The sequence below is a fragment of the Meriones unguiculatus genome, chromosome 10 (genome assembly GCF_030254825.1).
Source record: "Meriones unguiculatus strain TT.TT164.6M chromosome 10, Bangor_MerUng_6.1, whole genome shotgun sequence".
NCBI lineage: Eukaryota > Metazoa > Chordata > Mammalia > Rodentia > Muridae > Meriones > Meriones unguiculatus.
The window spans coordinates 24,125,678-24,149,899 of record NC_083358.1 but is presented as its reverse complement, the minus strand read 5'-3'; positions in this window follow the sequence as shown (position 1 = coordinate 24,149,899).

The following is a 24,222-nucleotide window of genomic DNA, read 5'->3' as shown; positions in this document are numbered from 1 at the left end:
CAGAATGGTAGCATGTTAAAACTCATAGATTAGCTGGGTGTGGTGGTACATACCTTTAATGCCAGCATCCAGGAGCCAGAGCAGGCTAGTCACTGTGAATTCAAAGCCAGCCTGGTCTACATATTGTGTTTCAGGAAAGTCAGGTCCATATGGTGAGACCTCGTCTCAAAACAACAGCAACAGCACTACCACCTCCACCACACACAGACACACAGACACACACACACACACACCAAAACCACAAACCGACTCACAGTATTATTTCTGGAAACTTCAGAACTTTGTTTGGTGTCTTTAGATAATGATTGTTGGATAGGGATAATAGAAACTATGAAAAGCAAAGCTGTAGGTAATGTGGCAGGGAGAATCCATATGGGAGAGAGTTGTTCCCCTTGCATTCCAGCTTGCTGAGCCTGAGGATTTGAGTCTCCTCCAGGGCTACCACCTTCCCTTCCCTTAGCCTTTAAAACAGGGCTGTCTGCAGCAGGAAGTCAGAACACAGCAGCTAGTGGAAGCAAGAGAGGGAGTGGAAGAGGGAGAAGGACAGGGACAGGGAAAAATAGGGTTAGGGGAAGGAGGGAGAAGGAGAAGAGAGAGACCTAAGGCTGCAGGTTCAACTCATAGTGCAATGCTTAGCTAGCATGCATGAGGTCCTGGGCTCAATCCCTCCATTTCAGGCAGCTAAGCAATCAATCAGAGAGGCCCATGGGTTGCTTCTGTTACACACCTTCCTTATCATTTCTATTTCCAACCTACAAAGTCTCTCTCATACCCAAAGAGTAGCAGCCATCAAAACAGTGCAGAAGTTTCTTTTCAAAGGAGCCCCCCCCCTTTCAATTTCCCCCTCTCTCTTTTCCTGTTTCTTTTGCTCCTGGATCAATCCCTGCCAAGGGCGGTGGAAGTTTGGAGTCTGAGTCCCCGGGTGATCCGAGGTGACAGGCAAAGGCAGGAAGACTTCTATCTGTATTCCACAGAGCCTCTCAGCAGCATTACTGAAAAGGCATTCCGCAACCTTTCGCTGGCTTTCTTTAAAGGCTTCAGCAATTTTGATATTTTGGTTCAGTGTCACTATAGAAAAGCTTTACAATTCTAGTTCGGGAATTAGAAGATATATTTGTAATAAGAATTGCTAACCACTGTCAGCTGGCAGGCCCATGTCCATGCATGAAAATGATGCCATTAGCTTTCACAATCGTGGGCAAAACATAAAGATCATATAAGAGACCAAGGAGAAAAGTGAAGGGGGAAAACATTACCCAGTTTCAGCCTCAGGGGATTTCTGACAGTCAGGGTGCGTGGCTAACATATGTACATTTAGCCCTTTGATGAGGTGGAAAGGGAAATACTACTTGTCTTTGCAAATACTGACACCCCCTTATTGTATCTAACTGTTTTCTCCAATAATGTTGATGAATCTTGCAATCGCATTTTAATGAGGAGGCTGTAAAGTCCCAGAGACAGTCAGAAGAAATGAAAAGCAAAGAAAGACAGGGAACAGCCATTAGTACCAGGTCCCTTCAGGCCAGTGAGGCCCAGCCAGTTCCTGAGAGGAGAGCAGAGCTACCTACATGCATGCCTGGTGGGAACAGAGGGCAGAACAAGGAAGGCAGGGCTCAGATTCCTGGTCTGTCATTTCCAGGCTGTATGAGCTTTGGCTGGTGGGAGGTAGGCTCAGACCCATTATTTCCGATAAGATCAGTTCCCAGATGGTGAAAGGTGGCATAGTAGTATATCTGCCTATTTCAGGGGTTCAGGGTACTCCAGTGAGTGAAGGGAAAGGCATTCCTATGTTTGTAATCTTTAGATTTTATTAGGAAGAAGACACCAAGAATCCTGATAGCCTGGGCTCCAGTGAAGATCTTATAGGCTAACATTGCCAAAGGGCCAAGAACATATAGGGGTGTTTAACTGATGTTTCTTCTACTCCCCCAAAAGAGAATATTCTCATCAGCATTCTTTCTAGATAAGGAAGTGCAAGTATGTGAGCGACTTGAGGATTTATTGAGGACAGAAACTCTGGAACTTTGAGCTTTTCTGTCCGGTGTTGAGCCAGCATTTTTTCCTATTATCAGCCCCTTTAAAATCACAAGCGGTGTCCAGGGCCAGACCTACAGAAAGGCTGGATGGTTCCTCTCACATGGAGTTATGTGTCAGTGGCTGGGCAAAGCTGGGGAACACTTCCTGACTCATTCTAGATTGTGAGGAAAATTGGACGGACACATATGGAGAGACTGGAGCCTGGGCTGCAGTGCTGGAGACCAACACGGAGCACTTAGCAGAAGCAACACTGGGCAGAGTTAAGGGACCAGGACTTAGAACTGAGGCCTCTCATCTGTTGCCTCAGGGATCAAAATGAGCCTTAGTAACCCTGCTCCTTTTCAGTGCTGGCTTTGTAGGTTACAGTGGTCCCTATGGTAGGCTACTGTAATTCTAACCTGTCACAAATTATCTTCTATTTGAAGAAATTCTTGTTAAACACTAAATGAGGAACTTGTTATAAAAAAAAGTCTTATGCATTAATTCTAAAAGATACCATTCAGAAGACATTTGATGTCCTTGATGGTTTGCAAGGTACTTCTCATAAAACACTCCTAAAATGTTATCTTAGAACCTGGATATAGGGGCTAGAGAGACGGCTCTGTGGCTAAGTGCACTGGCTGCTCTTCCAGAAAACTTGGGTTCAATTTCAAGCACCTACAAGACAGCTCCCAACTATCTGTAATTCCAAATCTGGCATTCTCTTCTGGCCCCCTGGGCACCATGCATGAGCAAATATGTAGACATACATTCAGGAAAAAAAAACGCTTATACACGAAATAAAACTCTCAAAAAACAAAACAGCCAATCCGGGAGTACACAGAAGGAAAAGAATGCAGCTGGAAGAGTGACATGGGTAGAACCTCCCACAGCTGCTTTTTGAAAAGACCAAAATTCAAGCCCAAATTTCTCAACATCAAACCCAGCTGGTTCTGCCACCACAAAGGCCGCCAAGTGGGTGATTCAAACTTGACTAAAGTATGGCCGTGTGCCTTGAACACACAGCCATGATCCAGTGAATACAAACACAGCACTTCTCCAAGTATATTCCTCAGGACATGTACATAGTACCCAGGCTTCCGGGAACTTCTTATAAGGCAATTACCAGATGCCATCCCAGACCTTTTGGATGGAAATCCCTAGGGACAGACACTAGACTATGGTTATTAGTCAACAAGCTTCCCAGAGATCCTTACTGGGGATTCGCTATGGTATGATGGATGTCACTGTTCCTGCCTGCAGTTGACAGGAGAGAAGGGCCACAGAACAACAGCAATTTGCCCATTTTATATAGCTAGCTCTGGTTTATGAATTCAGTTTCTGATCTTTATTATTTACAAACTTGTGAGCCAACTAATAGATTTATGCAGGTAATAATGAAATGCTTCCAGAGGGCCGAGAATGGTTCAGGCTCATATCAATACACCAAGCTGAATTCTATCCCCCTCATTTCCCTAGATTCTAATTAGAATAGGAACCAAAAAAGAAAAAAAAGTTGGGACTGGGGTATAGATAAAGTGCTTATGGAAATGTGTAGCATCTGGAACTGTTAATGGACACAATGGCAGGTATTTCTCAAAAACAATGTACTAAGTTCTATTATCTTGTTTAATCAGCCAGGCAGCTATAAAAAAAAAAGCATTATTATTATGCCCACTTCAGAGAACTGAGTACCTTGATCAGGGAGGTTAAGGGTATGGTCCAGGGACTCACAGTGTGTGAAAGATTAGCAAAGTGTCTAGTGTCTCCTTATTGACCCCTAAGCTGGGAAAGTCCTTTGTCCCCATCTAAACTCCTGAAGCAAGCAGATACCAAGCACCAAGCTACTGGACTTAGTTTCTTCTGCAAGTGTATGTAGTTGATTAACAACATCCCATAAAACAGACAATGTTAATACCTATAAGCTAATGTTATAATGATCATTAGAACAGCGATCAACATCACCTGAACACTTTAATGAATTACTGATGACTTTTCATTGCCTTAAAAGGAAAACACATCTCAACAGCCAATCCCAGGAGGACAGACAAGAGACATGTCATGATCAATAAAGCGATCCATTTAAATGGGTTATTGTGCCCGGGAAAGGTTTAGCACCACACCCTGAGAGCTCAGACTTATTGCAGAAGATCCTGTTCGTGCCAGCCAGGCAGGACATGGGTTTTCAGAGTTGAACCAAGATTTAGATTCAGACCCATCGCCAATCTACTCCTTCCCCCCGCCAAGGCCATTTTTGTCCTCTCTTTTAACAGTAAAAGTCCACCCATAAGACAGAAGTCAGCTTTCCATCTTGGTGACAAAATACCTGAAATACTCACCTTGAAAAGAAAAAAAATGGTTGTATGGATAACAGTCTTGGAATTCCAGTTCACCGTCAACTGGCCTCATTGCTCTGGGCCTGCGGTGGCTCTATGTACCATGGCAGACCACATGGGGAAGGAGGATAACTTATTTTATGGAAACCAGGAAGCCAAGGACAGACAACAATGGGGTAGGGTCACACTATCCCCTTCAAAGTTATGTTTCCAGTTTGCCTAACTTCCTTCCACTGGACTCTTCCTCCTAAAGGATCCATCACATCCCAGCAGCGCCGCAGGCTGGCCTCCAAGCCTTAAGTACGTAGGTCACCAGAGACAGTCAAGATCTGAACTGTGGCACTACTTGTTTGAACAGAGAGGATTAAACACTAGGAACAAAGCCAGAAACACATTGATTCAGCTGCAGAAAGCAGGCACTGCTGCCTCCGCTGGGAAAGAGAGAAGAGGCAGGACCCCAAAGCTTCAGACTGAAGAGGCAATACTCGCCTGCCGGGACAGACATCTCAAGAGGGGCGATGGGAACATTTGTGTAAATACTAAAGAAGTGGCCTGGTGTACAGAACTAATGAGGGAGGAGCTGCTCCATCAGGGGAGAGTACAGCACCCAGGACCAGGAGTTGACAGGGAGCCCAGAGGAAGGGTGGCACTGGAGTCTCTTCTCCAAAAGCTTCTCTATGTTAAATGCTATCTGTCTCTCTGAAAATTGGCAAGGGCATCAGTGAGCACTTGAGGTTTGGGTTTTCTCTGCCCCTCTGCCATGTGCCAAGTCTGAAATCACAAACTAACAATACCGCTTTTGCACATCTGGGTACCCGCTCTATGCTGATGCACCTGTTAACCTCCTTCAGTTTTTCTCAAAGCCCTTGATGGTCATTTTTCACTCTAGGGCAGTCACTCGACTTTCCCCTGAGGGGAAAGATGCTAAAACTGCCTAGAATCACCTGACTCTCCTACCTGTGCTTGAAAATTTCTTCAGGAAGCCCTCACCTCAGTTGATATATGGGTCTCCATAGAAGCTGGCACTTGGCACTCACCAGGGAATATCAACTAGGTGTGTGCTCTAGTGCCACTGGGTTAATTACTTGGCCATGACTGGGTCCAAAACACCTGAAAGAATAACTTAAAGGAAGAAGCATCAGTTCAGCTCACAGATTCAGAGGGTTCAGTTTGTGTTTTCCTGACCCCATATATTTATTGCAGTAAAACACCATAGAACATGTAAAGAAGGCAAGCCCAATACCTCATGACAGATGGAAAGTGGAGAGAGGGAGTTCACTGAATGGTCTGGCTTTCTCCTTCTTCCCTTCTATTCTGTCTAGAGTATCCAGCCTGTCAGATAGTATCATCCACATACAAGGTGGATCTTCTCTCTCTCCTACCTAATGTTCTCTGGAAATGCTCTCACCGACACTCTCAGAATTCTAAATCCAACCAAGCAGTTTTGCAAAACTTGGCTAAAAAGATGGATCGATAGTGAATGGTAGATCCAGAGTTCAGATCTCCAGCACCTCTACAAGTGCTAAGTGTGCTTGGCAGCCCTTGTGAAATCCCAGTGCTCAGGAAATAGACACAAAGGATTTCCAAGAGCAAGCGACCAATCTCAACTAGCAAATCTCCTGGGTCCCAGTGAGAGACCCTGCCTAGATACCTAAGAAGGAGAGTGACTAAAAAAGATATGACATCAATATCTAGTGTCCACAAGGTTATATGCACAAGAACACAGACATGCACCTGCACACACACACATACACACACACACACACACACACACACACACACAAACACACACACACTATTTGAATGCACACACTACATTCATATATAAACACTTTAAAAAACCTCTCAAAATTATCCGTCATACCATGCACATAAAGAAGATAAATATGACACAGAATGCCCTCCTTTCCCTAAACACATTCCAGAGAGCACATGAGACAGCTGTCAAAGTGTGTCCTTGTTGCATGCATCACAGCGAAATGCCCTGAAGCATCTTCCACGGTGATTGGTCTTAAGAGATGCTCCAGGGAAATGTCTTGTCTTGTCACATGCATCTGGGAGATTTACTGACGCCACCCCCTCTTGGAGGGTCACTTAGCAGGTTGTCATAACAAAGGCTCTATGAGAAAAACAATGGCCTGCCATGGAAAAAAATAAAAGTTATTTTATTTGGTTCAGGTAAGTGTTCTGCAAACTTATGCCTCATCTTTTCTCTGCCTACAACATTTGTTAATATTCCATAGACATAGTGTTTTGTATTACACACTTGGAGTTCTTTCCCTGGGGAAGGAGAAGCTTGGGTGGGTCAGAGGAAAGGGCACTGTTGTCCTTCTCTTGAGCAGACAGAGGCCATGATCTCTGAGCTCAAAGGTGGGGGACACTGTGGGGTGCTGGAGATCCTGAAGTTCAGAGGGGAGCACCATCACTGAAGAGGGATGATGTCAACATGTAATTGGATGTCCAGGTCTTAATGGAGAGAACAGAGACAAGGAGACAGGGACAGCACAGCTGGGAAAGGCTCACTAATTATCTCAGACAGCAGCTTTTTAACCTGATGCCCTTTGAAATGCTGGCTGCGTGGCATCTTTGAGTCCCAGTCAATCTGTATAACTGATGAAGAATTAATATGCATATTAAAAAGTCATACAAATCAATAAGAAAAAGAAAAACAGCTAATGCAGCCATGGAACAAGAAAGGAGGGATCAAATCTCAAAGGGGGGGGAGAGTCAACAAACACAAGAAAAATAGAGAATATACTCATCTTGACAATAATCATTAGAGTATAAATTAAAATACTTTTTTTTTTATATTTTCATTGAGTTGTCCAAAAATCTCAATTGGTGAAGGTGAGTCTCTACAGTTAAAGACTGGTTCGATTAAGAAACACCAGAAGATAAGGAAGGTTTACTTCTGCATGTACTTTGTGAGTATGCCCAGAGATGTACTAAAGAGAGAACAACAAATGTGATGAAAAGGAGCTCCATTCCATTGCTCTGGAGATGGGGAGAAGAAACCAGAGAAAAGAGAAAGCCGGACAGTGACTGTCCACCCTCTCTGGTTTCTGGATGCCTAGGATGGGAGTTGCCCAGTCTACCATGCTTTCCACCCAAGAATGAACCAGAAACTCTGAAAACCCTTATGTTGTTCTTCCCAAGGATTTTGTCACAGTGAAAAGTAGTTCTGGCTGGAATTCTATTGAATACTGGTAATGCTATAAACTGGTCTGTGTAGGCATTTGGGAGAATATCATGCTCATTAAAGTGTAAAATGTATAAACCACTTCTGCCCCAACAGTTTCACTTGTTCGGTTCTATCGTAGATAACTGAACAGTGAGATATAAGGCTGTTGATTTAGTTTTGAATCACTGTAACGAAATATTTGAGATAAATCAAATTTAAAGGGAAAAAAAAGAACATTTATTTTGGCTTATATTTTTATAGGTTTCAGTTCATTGTGCTTACTTCTGTTGCCCCTGGGTCCACAATCAAGACGATTAGTTCAGAGACGTCATAGCGAAGCAAGATACTCATCCTAATAGCTGGAAACTGAAGAATGATGGGATAGTGTCAGGGTGCAAATACCTCCTTTAAATACAAACCTCTGGTGGCCTGACTTCTTCTAGGTACCTCCTCCTGAAGAAATCTACCACTTGCTATAGCACTGCACATTGGGACCATGTCTCTAGAATCTGGTACTCTTAGAAACATTAGAGAGTCAAAAAAAAAAAAAAAAAAGTCCCGTTGTTTGTGATTGCCCTGGATGAAAACTGACCCAAAGTTCCCATACTATGAAATGCCAAATGACCATCGAAATGCTTGGATTTCAGGCATGCATATACTAACACGCAGAGGATTGCAATAACACATTACCACGTACAAGACCCAAACGTGTTTACCCACAAAATAATGATTCTGTCAGACCACAAGACCAAGATTGGAGGGAAAGCCTTTACTGTCAGAAACTGCCTCAGGACAGAGCAGCTTTGGAGTTAAGGCATCAAGGAATAGCCACACTTTATCTTTGATACTTGAAGTTCTCTTAGCGAGAACATCTTTGTATGTGCTAAGATGATTTATAAAGCAAAGCAGGTTTAAGTGAAGCAGTAAATCAGTATATGGTGGAGCAGAGTCAGACTTGTCTTTCAGCTGACCCAAAGCACAGAGAGTAGAACACCTGTTCAGGGCTCGTAGGGGTCCTATACTTCCTGTGTAGGACAAGCCACGTCTCCATGTGGAAGGAAAGCTCTTTGGCTAAAATATATGCTCTATACCAGACTCTGTGCAGGAAACAGACACTCTACTGTTTTTCTCTAAGATCTCATGGTTCAGAATCACTCCACTTTGCTGATGAAGAAGCATCGCTTTGTTGAGAAACACATAAACCCCTGGTCTGAAATTCAGGTGGGCTTGGAGCCACATACTAAGGTCCAAAAGCTGCTGGTATACATACATATGTGTGTGTGTGTGTGTGTGTGTGTGCATTTTTCAGTAATATTCTCCTGTAACAAAAAAAAACATGTTTGTATGCAGAAAGTACGAAAAAGACAAAACAATAAAGAGAAGGAGGAACAGCACAATATGGAAATATTCAGGAGAAAAGAGGTAGCAAATCTAAAAAAAAAAAAAGTCAAGAAGCATAAGAAAGCACATTCATCTTAACAGCTATCAGTGGAATGCAAATTTAAGCAAGAAAATTGTTGTTTTCCTTTTATTAGATTAGCCAAAAATAAACTTAGCATGGTGAAACAGAAAGCTGGGAGCGCTGTAAATGGCTTTATCCACTTTGGAGAATAACCTGACATTGATAATTAAATTTTAAAACACACATACTCTCTTTCCTGACCATTTCATTTCTCACAATCGGTTATAAATAGTGAAATTTAAGGCTCCCCGCTCAGGTGCCAACATAACGAACACCTGTCTACTATCTACCACCTCAACTAGTTGAGTTTGTATGACTGATGCTTAATTGGAAGTGGGTTTGTTCCCTTTGGGGATGTTTAGCAATGTCTGGAGACATTCTGGGTCACCTAAACTGAAGGCAGAGGGATACTGCTGGCATCTAGCAGGTAGAGGCCAAATGCTGTTACTATTCTGAAGTGCACAGCACAGGATTTTCCCAGTCTGAACGGTAAAACCTCTGAGAGCGAGATTCCTATGACCAAGCCTACAGGCATTACATGAAATCAGACATCTTCAGGAAGGTCCTGGCAAGGTCAGCATAAAGTACCCAACTTACGTTTGGTCTGTGAACTTAGATTTTCCCAGTTCCCACAGCCAGATAATACAAGCAGTGAAAAATTATCGCTCACTGCCCTTTGGACCAAAGTCGCTCATGTTCTCTCCACAGCTTGTTGGGAAAATAAATAGGAGGTTCAGAAGAGCCTAATCCTGTCGAAGATAATGCTGCTACAGCTGAGGTAATGTTTAAAGAACGCGTGAAAATAGTCTCCTTGATTTTTTTCTTTTACCAGGGAAAAGGCTTATGATAGTCCAAACCCATTAGACTAGGATAGTGCAGGGAATATTAATAAGTAAACATAAATAGCCCGTGTTGTATTTGGAGTTTTTTCTTTTTATCTTTTTTTTTTCTTCTGATCAGATAGCATTTGGATTTGAAGATATGTTTGGATAAATAGTCTTTCAGAGCATTTATCAACTCTCCTTTCAGGATGGATTCTTCTCATTTTCAGCCTTTTAAAGTCTATTTCCACTAGTGAAAAGGTGCCAGCGATAATTAAAGCCTAATTCTATCTCTGCATTCATTGCAGGAGAAAAAAACCCCCACAGAATACAGTCTGTAAAGCTTTCAGAAATAATAGTCTCCATATCTTCCCAGAATAACAGTGATTTCAAATAGATAAGGTACATGGGAGAGATATCCAAAACGGAGTGAAATTAATTGCTGTTTTTAAAGATGCTGTTTAAAATGCAGCCATTAATTGACCTATTGTTGGAGACAGTTTCCACACAGTTACTAGCCACTCATTTTGGAAACAAGAAGACAGGTTTCTAGTATTTGAAACCAGAACCAAGTGATAGAGAGCACCACCAGTTGGATGATGCACGACACAGCCAGACGGGGTTTCGTGAGCTACTATTTAAGCTCCATAAAGGCAGCGAGTGTGTTACCAGTGCTTCAGAGAAGTGTTTCCAGGCTGTCCTGAGCCAGACACATCCCACTGGGTAACAGTAGGTACACTGGACTTTCTCAAGAGATTGATGGCTTTTAGGACGCTCGGTGTTGGGGCCAACTGTTCCTCTTCATTGGTCTAACGAGGCTAGAAGTCAGCATGCAGGTTTTCTCCTGTGTCCCCTCCCACTGACCATCCCTGTGACTGGAAGGTTCATGACCTTGGAAGCTCAAAGTCTTAGCATTTATACAAACTTCCCTGAGACTTCAATATCAATTTATGAAATGCTACCCCCACTGCCAACTCTCTTATTTCTGCTGCCCTTGTGTTGAAAGGTTGACATGTTTAGAGGGCATAGACTCTACTCTTTCAAATTGAAACACATAAAGAGCCAATTTGGGGAAATCTGGATTTTCTTTAGCATAGAGTTGGGAATTGAGCTAAAAAGTCCTCCAAATCCCATCCTAATTTACAGTGCTGGTGCTGTGTATCTAGGCCATAAAACAAGAGTTCCTGTTCTTTAACACACAGTATCAGGCAGATCATCATGGGGCATTGCATAAAAACTTCCCCCCAAAGCAAGACAGAATGTTGTCTTTGCATTCAATTGATGTGGTAAAGACCATGACCAAAAGCAACTCAGGGAGGGAAGGGTTTGTTTCACCTAACAGCTGACAGTCCATCATGAAGGGAAGTCAGAGCAGGAACTCGAGGAACCTAGAGACAGAAACTGTAGTACTTCTTGGACTGTAAAATGTCAAGATACTAGTTCTCCTAGCAGGCCTTGAACCTGGTTTACGGCTTTAGAAAGCAAGTATTTGAAACGTATTGTCACAGAGACTTCCTTATAACTGGAGCCCACGATTTAGCTTCAGATAAGGGCTTCACCTGAATAACTGACATCCTCTACACAAAAGTCATCCTTTCCCTCCCTCCACCATGACAATTCTATAGAAACTAAACTTCTGGCATGCAAAGTACCAAAGAGAGATGCCATGCCTTCAGAACTCATGCAACTGCTTTTGGCTCTAGGAAAAGAAATTCACTAGAAGGTCCAAACACATGCTCTTCTTTACTTGGAGAGCTCTAGGGCATAAGATTCACATTAGCTCCTGATAATTACAAATAAGTGTCTTCTTTTCTCATATCTAGCTCCTCCAACTATCCTTTTAAATGGACCATTAGTTGCTAGGGATTGAAAATAATATTCCCCCCTTTTTCATGATCTGTTCCAGAAGAAACCCAATGGCTTCAGCATATTGGTATTCTACCAAGCACCTCAGAGATGGCTGTGAAAATGTGTCCCTTGGTCGATACTCATTAAGGTGATTTTGCATACAGGAACACTTAAAAAACTCAATCAATCTACTATGTAAAAAGAGAGTGACTGATGATGAAGAAACTGAGAAAAATACCCTTGAGGTATTAGAGTAAGGATTGTCAAGTCTTAACTAATGCTCAAAAAAGAATTCTTCACGGCCTCTGACAGCAGCATTTTTAAAACTTAATATCTGCTCTCAATCATTTTCTATACACTTCCAATAAAATTTGTTGGTTGCTTTTTTTAGTGCATATTATAATATGTACCATCTGAAGCCAGGCTGCTAGGTGGTGCTTTGTATGGAGTACATCCCAATTTTGTATTTGAATCTCTTGCTTTCTAAAATTGTGTAGGCCAGGCTGAAGATCTGATTATGAGACAAACAATTGTTTTCTTTTTACAGTGAAAGAAATAGGAGGTTTCATTGTGGATTTTTCTTTTGTCATTTCAGTTCAGGTTCCTAGGAGGTATAGCTTTAAACAAAACGGCCCTGACTTGTTGCACAGCAAGAGGGGGGTCACGTGTTCGAGCTCTTTCCTTTAGTAACTTTCCGAATCAGATTGGAAGAGCCGTGTTGAAAGGCTAAAGCTTGGAAGGGAAGAAGAGAGGCAGAGCTATCTTAGAGAGAACTCACAGAGGTTAGGGAGTCTAACAGGAAGAAGAGTCTAACAGGAAGGCACACTTTAAGCTTGACACAGGAAGTATGCAGCAGGCTATGTGTACACGGAAGTAGCCTGTACAGGCTTCTAAGGAATCATTATATTGGAGGAGAGAGAAAAAACAAAAACAAAAACAGGGGTTTGGGTATGGATTAAAAGAGGATTTTGAATCATCAACAAAATAAATGTCCCAAATACTCTAGCCAGAAAGGTAGGAAAGAGCCCAAGGCCTTTTTTTGTCTGCTCCCTGCACATCTTTGATCTCATCTCCTGTAATATCTGTTCTGTTCTTTATTGGCTCCAGTGAAAATTCGAAATTCTACTGTGATTTTCCTTAAATATGTCTTCTGTTCTTATACATATTTCAAAGTAGTCTTAAAAAATAATATATTTACCTACGATTTTCCCAGATATTCTTGGTGTTACTTACATTGTCACCATCTCTCTTCCTCTGTGAGCCTCCCTCCCCCATTCTCAGCTAACACCTCCTCATTGAGTGTGTGTAAATGTGTGTGTGTGTGTGTGTGAGAGAGAGAGAGAGAGAGAGAGAGAGAGAGAGAGAGAAAGTTTCTGTACAATTTCCTGCAATAATTATCTTTTTGTCTCTCCTCTAATTATTTTCTATTTCAATTTATTTCTGTTCTTATCTCTACTCTATTTGCATTTATCTGTTCCCCTGAGTTGGTTTTGGGTTCTCAGCCTTAAATTGACTGAACAGTTTACTTTTGGTTCCTCCTAATTAATAAGGCATTGACATGCCTTTCTCCTTGAAGAGCAGCTTAGACAGTATCACACATATCACTAGAAAATTCTCTTGCCTTCATCTTATAGTGAAATGATCAATAATGTAGAGACCATTATTTAAGTCCAGTTTTTTTTTTTTTTTGAGTGAAAATTGTTATGGTCATTGTATTTGCTTTTACTTTTGGTTATTTAACATAGTCAATCTTATAAAATATTTACTTTGAAGAATTTGTATGCAGCTGTGCATGGTGGGGCATGTCTTTAATCCCAGCACTCTGAAGCCAGAGCCAAGCCGATTTCTGAGTTCGAGACCAATCTTGTGTACATAGTGAGCCAGCCAGGAATATACAGAAAAACTTTCAAAACAAACAACCAACATCAAAAAAGAATGTATTATGTTTATTCTGTGATTTAGAATAAGATAGACTTTCCTAACTCTTCTATGGAAGAGTAAAGAGCACTTTTCCTTATATAAACTTAGCTTATTATTTTAGTAAAACACATGTCTGCAATCCCAGCACTTGGGAGGCTGAGGCAAGGATTGTGAAATTGAAGGTAATCTGGGCTACATACTTCGATTTTTATATAGAAAGGAATAAGTAAATAATAGATTGATTCATGTACTAATTACCATTAGTCTCTCTTACCTGCTAGAGTTAAGAGGGTTGTTTTACTCCTAAAATAAACACATTTCTGTAAGTTTCCCCTTTTATTTCTAACATGTCTGGAGTTATATATTTTGATGTAGTACTGTTCAGAACATAAATTTTCATGACTGTTTGATCCTCACTGGGGACTGTAAAATGACATCCTTTGTCTCTTTTAATACTGTTTGGCTTGGAATAAAGTCTGAATTAATTTTTCCAGCCCTGTTTCCTCTGTTTTTTTTTTCATTTCCTTGATAGCATTTATAATTCAGCTTCCTCTGTCCTTTAGTTTTCTTTTGTACTAGTATTTAATACCGAGCATTATACAGAAATCTTGAGATTTTTGGTTGTTAGGAAATACTGTCTGGTTTGAAGGCATAACCTAAAAAGCTCGCATTTTCTGGGACAGTGCCAAATCTGCCTTGGTGGCTTCCTCAGGGTGACAGAGCTTGAACTGCAGCTCTTGGCTTTACATCACTCCTGGTAGAGGGCGAAGGCCTCAGTGAAGACTCCAGCTAGCCCTCAAACTGTGAGGACAAAAGTCCTCTGAAAATGCTAGTGAGAAAGATGTCGTAACTGTGTATGATCTTGGTGCCTGGAATATTGTCTATTACTTGGTTTTCTCTGTTTGTTTGTTTGTTTGTTTTTCTTTCTTTCTTTCAAAGGTAGCTTCAGGACTCTGTATAACAATGCGGCGGGGGGAAGGAGTAACAGGATTTATTGTGAAAAACTGAGAAACCTGTATTACAGATTTTAGAAGCATCCTCTGACGTAGTACAGGTTTACACAGGGACTTTGTGTTCAATGTTGACAATCAATACCACATGTGAACAAATCTGTGCCAAGTACAGGCTATGTCCGTTAACCACATGTGCCTCAGGTTCCCCTTCTATAAATACAGGCTGAGTGAAGTAACAAAGCACATGTGAAAAACTCGCCGGGCGGTGGTGGGCACACACCTTTAATCCCAGCACTGTGGAGACAGGTAGGTGGATCTCTGTGAGTGCGAGGACAGCCTGGTTTACAGAGAGAGTTCCAGGACACCCAGGGCTACACTGAGAAACCCTGTCTTGGAATGGAAGGAAGCAGGGAGGGAGAGAGGGAAGGAAGGAAAAGAAAAGCTATGGATAATCTCTTGACACATAGCTCCCAACACAAGAATTTGTGTAGCTACTGGTTGCCTTGACCATTTCGTTTGACCATTTTCTCTCATAATTATACATTTTTATGTGTTTATTTTCTGATCTACATTTTTTCAGTCATCTGTAAACAACTTAACATTTTTACAAGTTTGACACAGGATTAGTTTTTTATATTGAAATTATTTTCTTACTCTCTTTTTTTAAGACTTTCTATTAACTCCCACCCTTCTAAGATGAGCATTTAGCAGGCTGATTTCATCCCCCATCTCTCATCTCATTTTGTTTCAATTAGCACTGTATGATTGAGAATCCTCTCTTGAGAATTATCTAGGCACTAGCACTGCAATTGGATGAATATTTACCATTTTGGTCCCTGTTTGATTGTCTTGAAAGAACTCCTCATAAAGTACTCTCTCCATTCTCAAGTCACTCATTTAAGTCATTTCTTTATCATAGATAGCTCATAGGAGGTTCTGTTTCTTTCCAATAAGCACTTATGGAAAACGTACTCAGCAAGTGTTTCAAGATGTTGTGTTCATGATGTGTGTGTGTGTGTGTGTGTGTGTGTGTGTTTTACCTAAAAAGACTGTTTGTGTTAGTTGCTTCTCTTATCACTGTGACAAAATATCTGACAAAAGCAAGTTATGGAGCGATTCAAGCTGGCTTTCAGGTTGAGGGGATACAGTCTGTCACAGCAGGGAAAGCACGGAAGCAGGAGCCTGAGGTGCCATCTCCAGTCAAGGAGCAAAGAGAGAGAAAAAGTGCAGTTCAATGATAAAACTCAAGGTCTTCCCAGTAGTGCAATTCCTCCAGCAAGGTTCTTCAGCCTGAAGTTTCCACAACCTTCTAAATCAGTGCAACCGGGGGGGACTCTGTGCTCATCCACAAGAACACCTCTGAAGGACAGAGTCCAATTATAAAAGCAGCAAAGAACAGAGATGGGAAAATTCAATAGCAAAGGTTTATTACCTCACATATCTAAAGCCTACAAGCACAAGTCACATGATGTTGACATCTTCCTACCTCCTGAAGAGCACCTGTTTATGGCACCATGGAGCTCACATGTGAAGACAAAAAGAGACAATATGATCTTCCTTTTTACAACAGAACCAGTCCATTAATAACCCACTAATACCTGAGTGGATTAATCAATTTATAAGGGCGAGTCATCATGACTCACTGAGTTCCCCAAAGCCTCACCTCCAAATATCTTTAATATCTGAACGCTGAAATTAACTTTCCCCAACATAAAATGAGGCTAAGGAAGCGGGGTGGGGTTGGGGGGTCGCATATTCAAACCTTAGTACGGGGGCTTTGGGCTAACTGCAGCATTCCTGGGTCGTCTTCTGTCCACTGAACACATTATTCAGGGCTGTTGCATTTCCCACATCCTCCTATTTGTGAATCTTAAAAAAAAAAAAAAAAAAAATTCAGTTATAATACAGTGACGGTTTTAATCTCCTTATTTAGGTCTTCCTAGCTTTGTACAAGACTAAAGACACTCTCGATAGTGTTTTTCTCCAACTATTTCTTCTTCATCTTCAAGAGGACCTAAAATTAAAGCAGGGCATGGTGGTACATGCCTGTAAATGTAGCCCTCGGTGTACTAAAGCAGAAAGCTTACCCAGAATTTCATACCATCCCAGACTATACAGTGAGTTTCCTTCCAGTTTAGGCTGCAAGCGATTCCTTATGTTTAAAAAATAAATCCAAAATGTAAGTAAATCACATCTCTCCTCTATTTGTCATTCCTTTCTCTAATCCTTTCCTTTGCAACCTTATGACAAATATATTCAGTGCATGTTTCTTGGAATAAAGACAGTAAAGGAGAAAAGAGAAAAGAGGGGAGGGGAAGGAAGAGAAGGGAAGACCATTCAGGACATGCTTTCAAGTTGATCCTGTTCAGCTTGTGGGCTCTCCCGATCATCGATCATCTCTGTTTTCACGGTAGGTAGCTGATCTCCTCATCTTTTACGATTGGTGTTAGTTCCTTGAAGTTTTCCTTATATCACAAAGCTCCCTATTTTTCATATCAGTCCTTTTGGTAGTTGTTGTTTGCAAAGTGTTTTTCATAGTATTTTGGATTCTAGAATCTTGCATCTTACAATGTGCTCTATATGTTCTTTGCCCGCATACTTATTTCAACTCCTCAATAGACATTATCCAGTTGCATAACAAAAAATTGCTAGCTTGTAGCAAGGGGCTTTCCATTCAGACACTGGGAACAAAGCAAGCTTATGTTATGTCTTTATCTGTTCTGTTCTCCCCCTCCCACGTATGTCTTTATCTGTTCTGTTCTCCCCCTCCCACGTTCCATTTTCTTTTTTTTTTTGTGGGGGGGGGCATTTGTTTCTTTATTGTTTCTGTTTGGTTGTTTTTGGGTTTTGCATTGTTTTGAAGACAGGGCTTCACTGTGTAGCTCTGGTTATCATGGAACTCATTATGTAGACCAGACTGGCCTCAAACTTAGAAAAATTTGTCTGACTCTGCCTCCCCAAATCTGGGATTAAAGGTGAGTGCCACTATACCTGGCTCTATTTTGGTCTTTGACATTTCAGATCAATGACATAATAGGAGTACCTTTTATTAAGCACTGATGCCAGCAACTTTACTGTACCTTCCAAAGGTGGCCCTTTGCCTCTGGGGACTGACTCCTGAGACATAGGGGCCCAATCATTACTTGAGTTTATCTCCGAGGAGTAAAAATTCAGAGGATACACAGTGAAATACATGATAGCTGTTCCAGTTTCATCTAATTTGCTGGAATAAAACACCCCAACCAAGAGCAAGTTAAGGGACTAAGAGGTTTATTTTCCCTTATAGGTTGCAGTCCATCACTGACAGAAGATCTTAAAGGCAAGAACTTAAAACAGAAACCATGAAGAAATGCTGCTTTGTGGCTCACTAGGCTCATGCTTATCTAGCATTTTTACAGCACCCCTAGGAGTAGTGCCTTCTATAGTAGGCTACCTACCCCCAAGCTAGGCCTACAAGACAATCCAATCAGGACAACCTCTCAGTTGAGAATACTTTCTCAAATGACTCTAGCTGTGTCAAGTTGACAGCTACCATAAGTGAAGCAATGGGCCAACTGCCCTTTGCAAGAACACAAAATGGAAGGAAATGGGGTGGGTTGAAACTAGAACAAGAAGCAATTTAAATAAATAAACATATATATTTTATGGTTGTTACAGAATCTGGTTGGTTGAGCTAGTATAAACAGAGTTGTTTAAAAAAAATCCTGTATGTAAAAGCTTCACTATCGCATAACTTTTTTTGTCCAGATGCTTTTAAATTAGTATTTATTGATCCTAAAATATACTTATTATCACAGAACATGAATTAAAGATTCAAGATCTCTAGGATAAATACTGTGTGCTTGGCCTGCCAAAGAACATGCACAATTTTGAGGAAATAAATGAGTGATTAAATAAAGCTTTAGATTGCTCAAACCACACACATATTTTGAAACATCAAGGGCAGTCTTCTCTTTGGCATCTATTTATCCTATTTATATTGGTTTGCAAGTCAATTCTTAAGTTTGGAATTTAAAAAAAAACCATTCCTCCCAGCATTCAGCATATGGTGATGTTTTTAATGAGAATTTATTTTTCTACTCCTCATTGTAATTTTTGATATTTTGATTCCTCGTGTGTGGTGTCAAAACTGCTGGAATGAACAGAATTATCTCCTTACATGTTTGGAGTTGAGGTTTGCATACTACTGAGGCTTTTAAAAGGTGCTCTTTTCTTATGGAAATCATTAAAGGACACTTGGAGGGGTATCCCCATAATCCCAAAGCTTCACATAATAGCTATCAGCCACCCCAGCATGTTCCTTTTTTCAAGAGTCTTTTCAGTGTGGATTCTCCAAGGCTATGAGTGTGAAGCCATTTGCCAGCCAAAACCCAGTGTGAAGGCTGGATTGTGAAACTTAGGGAGAGGTGTGGAATCTACAGATGGGTAGCTGAAACGTTATTCTTATTATTTGTGTCTTCCCACTTCAAAAAATAATGGCTGCTAGGCAAACTCCTCCACAGTGCCATATCTCAAGCCATGAAGAAGAAATCTGAACCACTGGAGAGCATAGAAGGCAGACAGCTTCTTGGAGCAAAGCAGAAGAGATGATGTTGCCCAGAGCAGGCTAGATCCAACAGAATGCCTGTTGACTGTGGCTTTGTGTGAATGTTAGTATTCACAGTTTACAAATTTAATGATTCCCTACTAGGAAAAACCTACAAGGCTATTCAACTTATAATCTTGGGCCTGCCCCATGGAAAGTTATCACGGGGTGACTCTCCACATGTCCAGAATTGTATAAGAAGAGGGAAAAATTTGCATGGAAAAATTTCTAGCTAAGTGAAAGCCATTTTCTTGGCAAGTAGAAACTGCACATTTTATCATGTCTTTATTAGAAAGAAAAAAAATGGTAGGTTTTTATTAAGGCTCTGCTTTGTAATATTCAAAGGTTACACGAATTACGGGATGCCAACTGTCTAGAAATCTCCATAAAGTTTTCATTTCGGATTAGGTTCAACCATGCTAAACCACCCTTTGATTACCTTCATTAAATCCTAAATTAGATCCCACCCTTCACCCTCAGCTTCCATAAAATCTGTTCTGTTAATGATGGAACTTGCAGGCTTAACCCAATGAGATACAGGTAGATTTCAGTTATGTGGGTAGAGCAGATGAAGCAACTACCACCCACCATGCATAGAAGAATTCTTCCCCAATGTATTCTTGGGTGACTATGTTAACTTTTAAATGTAATTAGACACAGTGTGATGTGTTTTTCCAGTTTAGTTCTTGCTCATTTTATATAAGTTATAATTACATAACCTATAATAATTCATATTCTTCTCTTACCATGATATGTCCAAATTCACAGATTTGCCTATTATATTAACCAGTCATCATTTAGGGCATTACATGGCACCCTTGCAGTTACAAACCATTGGCATCTATTTCCTCTGTTGTGGTAAATCTAAATTGCGGGTGTCATCTAGAAAAAAATCTCAGAAGTGGAATATTCTGCTTTAAAGTTGAGTTATTCAAACTCTGGCACTGGATGGAAACAGATATCTTCCTTTGAGAAAAAGCATGCACCATGCAGAGTTCTGCTTTTCTGTAGATAGCTCTGGTTTTGGTTTTGCTTTGTTCCCAATCCAACTCTTTGTTCTTCTGTTCTAGTAAGTCCCCATTTACACAGACTCAGGACTCATTTCTACAAGAATCTCCTTTGCATAAAGATGCCAGGGGACTGGGTACTACTTTAGGATGGGATGTGGAATAATAAATAGTTTGGGCCCAGTCAAGTAGTCTCCTTTTGTGGACCCTGGTTCCTGACTCAAGGAACCATGCTCCAGTCTTAGACGCTGATTAGGGGTAGTCAAGCCTCCTGACTGGGGAGAACTTGAACATATTTTAGAAAACAAAAAACAAAGCAAAACAAAACAAAAACACTCCAACTACCAACCAGTAGGCTTTCTGTTTCTAAAGCAACATCAACAGATGAACCTTCTCTACCGTATATAACTTATACGATATTTGGCAATTGTGAACAAAATGACTAAAAATGAAGATGTGTGAAGTCATATGATATATCTTTGGTTAAACTCCTTTCAGAATGGTGAAAAGAGAGAGAAGGGGGTGGACAAAGTGGTCTGTTTTTCTCTAGTTCATAAATTTGAGAAGCAAATTTACCACAGACTGTATTTTCACCACCAGTTTGTTATTACTTTTGCATTCTCTATAGATAGCATCTCAGACCGTACACATTTGGGGAAGACATGTCATATTTCTCCACCATGGCTATGCCACTCACCTTTATGATACAACACCCCTAACAATGTAACATCAGGGGTAATAATTACTGCTCTGATCCCCTCTTCAGGTATGAGACCCTGAAATGCAGATGGTTTAAACAGCAGACATTGGATCACAGTGCAAAAGGGATGTCAGGTTGGAATCTGAATGTAAAGTGTGCCCAGTCAGAAACCTACAGTCTGTAAAACCTATGACTCCAGAGCTGGTGATGGTCTTCACTGAGAGATGGAAGAAGAGTTAGGAGATACATTAAAAGGTACAGACTGTGGCCTCGAAATGTAGCTGCATGGTAGATAGCCTGATTGCCTAGCGTGCAGGGAGCCCTGGGTTTACTCCTCAGTATCACCGAAAGAGAGAGAGAGAGAGAGAGAGAGAGAGAGAGAGAGAGAGCAACAGATCCTTTTAGATTTTTCTTTACCTAAATCTTTCCCTCCCACCTCATTGTATTTTAGCTTTATCAATTAACTTTATTTTATTTTATGTTGCTTACCATCTATTATGGCAACCATTCATGTGTTGAAGCCCTAATCTAAAGTGTCTCAGAATATAATTATATTCAGAGATAGGTCCTTTAAAGAGGTGATTAAAACACAATATGGTTATATGGGTGGACCTAGCCCAGTCTGAATATTACTCTTATGAAAAAGGAAAATTTGACACATTATAGAAGGAGAGAAGACAGTCACATATAAGCCAAGAATGGAAGTCCCCCCTCTCTGACACACACACACACACACACACACACACACACACACACACACACAGAGAGAGAGAGAGAGAGAGAGAGAGAGAGAGAGAGAGAGAGAGAAGAACTAAACTCCATTAACACCTTCGTTCTTATTTCCTCCTTCCAGGGTTATAAGAAAACAAGTTTTCTACTTTAAGCCACCCGGTCAGTGCTCTTTTGGTATGGCAGTGCGAGCAAACTAAACCACAGTCAGACTTGTATGATGATGGCATGCTTGGACACCTGTCCCATGCTGAGTCCTGACAAGCTCAGTTGCTTAGGGCAACCCTGTAACAACAGCTCTTGCCATGTCTTTAGAGTAAATGGAATGGATGGAGAAAGCCCACAGCACTGTTATTTGCACTCAAAGTTGAGGAAAGGCTGGCCCCAGGTGGACATTCCACTGAAAGTCCCTACCCTACCTTTCCCTTTGTCTTTGTCAAGTGGAATTTCCCCCCCTAGAACATTGTAATAAAATGAATCCTGGATGCCTTTGGCAGAGACAAGCTCTCCGTTTGGGAGCTACTGAATCAGGGCCTTAACCAAACATGAAATGACAGAACTGTCTCCAGCAGAGGATTAATTGAGCCAACTCAAGGCAAACACAAAGTATTTTGGCATTACTTTTGACAGATGGAAATAAAACAAACATTAGCGACTGGATTGCAGCTAACAATATGCAAAATTAAAGAAGGTACCTTTTTCACTCTGTCTGGAAGCCCACTGGCTTTGCTTATAAAATCTGAGAAAGAAAAAAGACAGAGCTGTTAATCTCGCTATACAACCAGTTAGCACATGCAAACAAGGGGAATTAAAAGTCTTTGTATTCAGGGGAGGGAATAGATATTTGACACATATATTTATTAAGGAGACTGGACTGGAAAATAGCACTGCTGTATTCATCAGAAATGAGGTAGGAAACATTTAAATAACACAAGAGAGTGTTCTCAGGCAGCCCGAGCTGCTTACAAAGGGAAATCTAAGGTTTAAGTATTTTTTATTTGAAGGTTAAATTTTCAATTAATTTTTTTCAGCCTGTTGCCATCCCTTCCAAGCATCACTGTTAATTGCTATATAAGGATGTCTGTTTGAATTCTAGACATAGAAACCCGAAGCTGTCAGCCATCGTACGGGCATTAGAGTATTGGGGCAGGAATCAAAATTACCATGTAAAAGCTGAGCCAAAAAATGTCAGACTCTGAGAAGCCTGTAGACTGGCTAAAACTCTCCCCACCTCCTTTTTTTTTCTGCTTACTTAGTGTCTTGGTTATTTGTGTTGCTATAAAGAAATGTCTAACTTTGGGTATTTTATAAATGATACCTGTTTACTTCTTAGTGTTTTGGAGGTTGGCAGGTACCAGGTCAAGACACAGGCAAGCCAGATATAGGGTACCTGGTAGGGACCATGTTTCTGTTTGTATACCGGACCTTGAGTGCTATGTTTTCATATATCACAAAGGCAAGGGATGAGCCTCTTCAGAATTAGGCACACCTAATTTCCTCATGACTTGACCATTTTCTAAACCGCTCTGCTCTCACCACTAGAATACCGGGTGGTTCAGTTTCAACATATGAATTTCGAGGACACATTCTGACATAGAAATCAGTGCTTAAAAACTTTTATCCCTAGATTCCAGGTCACAGATGAAACGAGCAAATTGGAGCCAAATAGGCAAGCTTGGGGGAATTGTAGCAGACAGTGGATTCACACAGGAAAAGGACCGCTTGTATTCTTTAAGGTACAACAAGGCCCTGGCTGTGGCCCTGCTTAGCTTGGGTTAACTAGCACTGGGAGCTCTCTTACTCTCTTGGTTCCTTCTTTCCCTCTTCCTGTCTGAACTACAGGAAACAAAACTGAGGACACACTTGGGTGATTAAGCATTGGGGTTGGCACTTACCAGGAGGTAAATTATGCCTGGCATTGTGAATTTAGACAGCGTAGCACACTAAGTTCTGATAGAAATGCTCATCTGTGGACGAATGTGGGGTCATTCACGTTAGCATGTCCAGCCTATCAGTCGCTAAACTCCAAAGAAAGGTGACTCTCCCTCTCCTGGCTGACAGCAGCCCCTCCGTTAGGGGCGGGGCTTCCAAAGACCGGCCTTTCTCCACATTGGATTTTGTTTGAAACTGGTTTGCTCTTGAACAGGTTGCCTGCTGTAAATTTGTGAGTTCGATGGCCATGTCAGACTCAGAGGAGCGTTTCACGGTGCGTTCCCCATTCTCTTATCCCATGCATTGGTTCCTCTCTCTCTCTCTTCACGGATGATCTCTGAGCCTTTGGGAAGCAGGCTGACACAGAGGTTTCATCAAGGCTCAGCACTCTACTCAGTAGTTTAGTCTCAACACTTTGAGCAGTTCTAAGTCTATACAATGACTCACCACAGTAAGACGCTTCTCGAGCCAAAGTGGGGAGAAGTACAAATCTACAGATAATAAACACAAATATTTAGAAAGCAGTTGGACCACGTGGCAGTTAAGCCAAACAACAGCACTGTTTTCCTGGGGACTTTTCCAGCCATAGGCATTGAACACGTTAACGGCACCAGGCATGAATTTGCTTCCATTGAGCACACTGATGTTACTCTTCTGATTGTCATAGTTTGGGAGGGTGGTAAGAAAATGGATGCCCAGGATATCACTTAAACACGCTAAAATGCACAGAAC